The following is a 6,247-nucleotide window of genomic DNA, read 5'->3' on the forward strand; positions in this document are numbered from 1 at the left end:
CCCCACACCTATGAGTTCCTTGAGAAGAAGACGGAGTGCACAGGAGAGGAGTCGAGGCTGGGTGAACAAGTGAACTAACAAACGAGTGAATGACTGGCACCCACTGGGAAAATGTGCCCCGAGTCGGCAGGAACTGAGCATGAGATGGGCTGGGCAGAATGTCAGCTGCGCTTAATAGTAAGTCCAAGGCCGCACCAGAGAATGCTAACCACCGGGTTCACAGCTGTAATTTCCTGTCCCGGTGACAGGGAGTCAGACTCAAACGGAGCTTGTTTCCAGTCTGTGTCTGGGAATAGATACACATGGAAGGGAGGAGGCAAAAAGCATTACCATGACCTAAAACTGGACAAGACTGCCACACCATTCCCCTCCTTCTCGGCACCCACCATGTGAATCAACGGTGAATCCCTGATTTCAAACGGGTCGGCAGACCAGGGACCAACCTCCAGCCCCCAGGGACCCAAACACAACACAGGCACTTGAGACAGATAACCTTTACCCATTCACGCAATGACCATGGGCGTCAGAGGCTGCTATATTAAGTACTATATTAAGTTGAGCCTTCCCACCTTTGGCCATTAAAGGCCCTGGGGGGGAGGGAGGGCAAATTATCTTTAGGTAAACTGATCTCAACTTCCTTTTCCAAATTAAATAGGAAGGAGACTGGATGAGAATGAGGAGGAGATTCGTACATCTGGAAGTATGCAAGCGCGCGCTCTCTCTTTCTCTCTCTCTGTTATATACATAGAACTGGGTAATAATTCTTTGGCTTTATATAGCATCGCTTTCCAAAGACCTCAAAAGAGCCTTTACAAACATTCCCCTGGGGCCCATCCTCAGTTACAGTTAAAGGGAGAGCTCAGGAGGGCACATGCATGGAAATAAAAGCATTCTTCTGTGGATATATACTTAACCTAGACCGTCATTTTTCAAACTTAACAGACTGCTTTTTTTTTTTTCCTTTTTCTGTCTACCCAATCTCTTTCCTTTTATCTCCAAGAGAAAGGATAATCTATATTGAGCTCTAAGGGTAACTTTCAAAACCAATCTTGGGCCATTCTAGCTTTTTGTTGTTTCTCTCTCCTGCCTCCCCTCAACACCCTGTCCACCCAGGATTTCGACTTTGCAATGTGTTAGGATACTGGGTGGCCAGAGCTCCAGGCTTCGGTTGTTTTCTATACGCCCCGCCAGGCAGAGGCACTTTGAATACACAGTCTCATTTAATTCTCACAAGATTCCTTGAGAAACAAGAATCACTGTGCTCATATGAACGGGGAAACAGAGGCCCAGAGGCAGGGAGTGACTCCCCACCCCACCCCGGTCCCACACACACAGCCAGGAGGCGGCAGGGGCAAGGACCCACCTGGTCAGGCTCCCTCAAAAGCCTGTCCCAACCTTCGCAGCACCAGGCCTAGCTGTCCCTCCAAAGGAGACCACACCAGCTTCCAGCATGGCCTCCAGCACTCTCCCAACCCTTCTCCGTCCTCTTGGGAAACCAGCAATCTGATTCAATCTGCTCCCCTGGCCCACCCCTCAGCTTTAAAACTACTGTTTCAACATGACCTGGAAAGGAGAAGAAAGGGTTTGAAAAACCCATGGGAAGGAACAGACTGAGAACTCAAAGAAAACCACAAGGGACAGAAGAAAACAACCTTGTAAAGTTCTAGATTTTTATCAACTTTTCCATATGTGTAATTTGGGTTCTCTTGCTCTCTCTCTCACACACATACACAAACAGTGTTTATAGTGACTTGCAGTACAAACCTTAAGGCAGGTGTCCCAAAAGCAAATTCAAACAGGGCCACAGAAGTAATGACAGTGATGCACTGCAGTCCTCGGAGGGATGTGGGGCAGTTGGGAGAGGGGAGACGTGCCCTGCTGAGGCAGCAGCCCCTGCCTCCATCCACTGTCCCACACAGGGATGCAGCTAGGCTGCCCCCACCTCTCACTTGCCAAGACAAGCCAGAATCCATGTTTTCAGACAAACCAATTTTAAAAGGTATTAACTAAAGTTCTTACCAGGCAGGCACAACAGATCATGGTGCTGGGCCACCACTTCGAGACCCCAGTGCCCTAAAGTCTGAGTTCCTGACCACCCATCAGCTTGAAAATGTCCAAGATAGTAGCACACACATGCACAGCCATTTTTAAAATCAGCTTTCTGCCCCACATCAGAGAACGTCAAAAGCACAGAGTTGGAAAGGGCCTGAAGGGCTGTAATGGAAGCGGAGACCTCCAGGAGAGGGGAGAAGGGGGAGCTAGACACCCCAGAGCAGCTGCCCAGGAACCTCAAAGTGATTCACTCGGGGACTAAAAGGGTCCAAGCACCCCTTCCCTGTCCCCCTCAGAAAGGCCTAGAAAAGACCTGGATGTGTGAAGTCATCAGGTTACTAGGAGTAACTCAGGCTGGGAGGGAATCTCTCAATTTCAGACAGTTCCACATATTTTATGTCTAAGAGTCTCTACATTTATTCTCTAAAGTTATTTACATGAAAGGCATCAACACATCATTTAGCTTAAAGAGATATCTCCAGAAGAATAAAAATAGACACAGTTTCAGAGGCTGCTTCGGGGGAGAAAGCACTGACTTCTCTGACCAGTAAGAAAAGGGAGAGGGGTGGGCCCCACCGCTGTCTGGGGTTTCACTGCCCGGTGCTAGACTACAGAGAGTGACCTACGCTGAAGGAGGCAACTTTCCTGGCTTACGGCCCTGGGCAAAAGTTAAGACTCTCTCCCCAATCTCCCTCCCCAGGGCCTGGACCTGGCACAGCCTGGACAGAGTAAGGCAGCACCACATGAGGAGAGCGATGGCCCAGACACCAGTAGGGCCATGGCTCTCCAGCCAGGCGGGGCTGCACATTAAAACCACAAGCTAACTCAATGTCCAGGTGGGATTGGGCACCAGAGTTTTTGTGTAAAGCTGCTCAGCTGATTCAAGCAAGATTGGGAAGCACAGTGGCAGGTGACCCCGAGCTGAAGATGGCTCAGCACAGCAGCAAGCAAGCACTCAAAACCTCCTACTGTGGGCCAGGCCCTGCCTCAAAGCCTACTAACAGCATCTCTCATATGCTGTTATCAATCCTCCCGTAACCCCAAGGTACATGCTGTCACTATTCCGGTTTTACAGATAACCAAATTACAGCTCAGAGAGGTTAAATCATCTGCTCAGGGTCACACAGCAGGAAGCAAGGACAAAGGCTATGTTCTGAGATCACTCAGAGGAGGAGGCCTCTGTCCTTGGTCCTGATCTACCACAATGGCTTCTCTGGGGAAGTCTGCGGGTGTTTTCCCCATGGGAGAAAGATGACTGATTCATGTACCCCAACATTCAGACAAGTTTTATCAGCTGCTCCAGTCTGCTCACAGATGTGTTCATGAGGAGTAGAGAATCCATGTCACAACTAGAGCATTAGAGGGGACACAGTGCCCCCAGAGGAGATTTGGGGTTTCAGTGTGACTGGGGAACACGCCAAAAGGGAAAAGCAGATGGAGAGAAAAGAGAGAGGGCCTTGGGCTCTAGCTGCCCTGCTACACGTGACAATTTTTCACCCACTTCCAACCTTGAAGGATAGGTCTGGGCTTGGCTGTATTAAAGAAACCAATGAGTTCCTTACTTCATGGAAGTGGTGGTGTCCCCCTCCCCCTTTTGCAAGTGGAAAAACTGAGAAGTTTAAATACTTTCCTAATAACAGCTGCCAGCAAGCATATGCCATGTCCAGGCACTGGGTGAAGATCTGTGCATAAATTGTCTCATTAAGCCCTCCAAACCACCCCATGAAGGAGGTGCTGGAATCAAACCCATTTTATTTTATAGATAAAATCTTATTAAAACCAAATCTTATTTTATAGATAAGGAAACAGACATCAGAACACAGGCCATTTGGCACTGAGACCCACAACCATAATACCCATATGATACTGACTCCCTGACCCCATGGTGGGATCTGAGAAAGAGGCTGCCAGAGTTTCATGCCAGCTCTGCACATTACCCCAAAAATCACATGCTCAAGAGACAAAGCCTAAGCAGAATCCAGGCAGAGTCAGCTTGGCCACAGGTCAAGGACATGCTTTCACCCAGCTTCTCCTCGTCACACCTCTACTAACTGACCCCTCAGGAGGGAGACCCAGAGACCACTGATCCTGGGGACCCAGTGCTGCCTAAATGCTACGGTGGCCCTGGATGCTGGAGGTCTGAGAGCGATAACACTCTCTTATTTTACTTAAGTGGGTTCCTGTCACCTGCAACCAAATGAGGCATCTCTCCTATGCTGCGACTTGGGACCCACGCTGAGCTGGCACTGGAGTCAACGTGCCCAGCAAGGTGGGGCTCACACAGGATGAGAAAATAACACTATACACAAAGATGTGTGATGTGAGGGCAAGTAACCAATAAGGACTCCAGGTCCTTGGCTGGCTCAGCTGCTAACTGGCAAGGTGCTTTAAGCGTTTCACACCCACTTTGGGTCTCAGATGTTTAGTCTGTAAAACAGGAGGTTAGACAAGCTGATTGTCTAGGATCCTTCTAGCTCTGAGATGCTGTGACTCATCAGGAGTAGCAAATGAGCCTTTCTAGCTTCTGGCTCCTGCAAGCAAATGTGGCATATTAGGTGTCCCGTCATCTGCACCTATCCACTGGCTGGACACCAGCAGAAACGTGACCGTGACCTGCCTAAAGCCCCAGGTCTGCCATGGCCCCGAGGGCTGTGCCACCAACATCTGCTGCGATTGGCCTCACGCACAGCAGGGTAGCGGGGTTAACGGATGGCAAGGGAGATTAATTGCATGTGAAATACCCATAAATAATTAGGACATCAGCTGCACAGCTGCCTTCCACCCTCAGGCTGTGATATCATATGTATGGGCAATTCTCAAACAGACAGATCCACACACATAATCTGCAATTAATTGGAAGCACACAGCCACTGGGAGAACACAGGCAGATCTCACACCAGGCTGAGCGGCACCAACTCTACGCTCTCCTGCGCTACACCTCGATGCTTTGAAATCTGATACACAGAGCATGGGTTCTAGTCCCTGCTCTGCTATTTACCTCCTGTGCAGCCATGTGTGTGCTGCTTGCCCTCTCTGGTTCTCAGTTTCCCACCTCTACAATGGGCATGATGGCACCTACCATCTACCACCACCAAAATGATGGAGGTGATTCAAGGGGAGAGAGGTCATGAGGTGCTCGTAGATGAAGGATGCAATGCTAATGCCTGGCTAAGCAATCACCCCTCCAGTCACCTATTCAGTCATGACCATCAGGGAAGAGATGCAGAATGATGCTCCTGAGTCTATAGTCAAGGCACGTGAGGCCCAGAAAGGTGGAATGACAATCAAGAGACACCAGAACACACGTGGCCAGGAGACAATGGAAATCGCTTGGCGCTCCTGACACTGAGCCCACCACGCTGTTCCTGAGCATCGAGTTTTCCATCCCTGCCGCTAGTGCCACAAGGACCCCCTCCAAGTTCCCTGACTGTTGAGAACAGAGACGATAACTAACCTCAGATGGAAAACAGGAGGGTTCCCTTCACCCAGCAGGAAGGAGCCGAGTCATCAAACAGCCCCCCAGCACAGGTAATGGCAATTCCTCAGCTAAGAACAGGATATTCAGGTCCAGCTGTGTGATGTGTGAGAAGGGCCCCTTCCCAAGCTCCACCTCCCCCTCCCACCCTGTGGGAATATGATGATGGCATCTGTTAAAGAACTGAGACCTTGGGAGCCTGGCCAGCTCTTTGATCAAGAAACAGCTCAACAGCCCTAGCCAGTTTGGCTCAGTGGATAGAGCGTTGGCCTGCGGACTGAAGGGTCCCAGGTTCGATTCCAGTCAGGGGCATGTGCCTTGGTTGCGGGCATGTTCCCAGTGGGGGGCGGGCAGGAGGCAGCCTAGCAATGATTCTCTCTCAGCATTGATGTTTCCCTCTCTCTCTCTCCCTCTCCCTTCCTCTCTGACATCAATAAAAATATTTTTAAAAAAGAAACAGCTCAACAGGGGACTCTTTCCCTTCCCCTCGTGGGAGTCTGTGCTTGTTTCTCAATAAATTTCCAGCTTTTACTATTAAAAAAGAAGAAGAAGAAGAAAGAAAGAAACAGCTAAACAGAAACTTTTCTCAATGTGAGCCCAGATTGCCTATAGCTTGGGTTTTGACCTCACACAGCTTGTCCTAGAGCAGCGGTCGTCAACTGGTGGTCCGCAGACTACTGGTGGTCCGTGAGGTCCGAAAGGTTGGCAACCGCTGCTCTA

At 49.8% G+C, this 6,247-nt stretch overlaps 1 protein-coding gene across 1 annotated transcript in view; it reads right to left on the bottom strand.

Annotated features, from left to right (window-relative positions):
• Positions 1 to 6,247, bottom strand: part of SNX29 (sorting nexin 29) — a 353,151-nt gene that overhangs the window by 218,997 nt on the left and 127,907 nt on the right. The window lies entirely within an intron of this gene.

Source organism: Myotis brandtii, unplaced genomic scaffold (assembly GCF_000412655.1).
Source record: "Myotis brandtii unplaced genomic scaffold, ASM41265v1 scaffold355, whole genome shotgun sequence".
Lineage (NCBI taxonomy): Eukaryota > Metazoa > Chordata > Mammalia > Chiroptera > Vespertilionidae > Myotis > Myotis brandtii.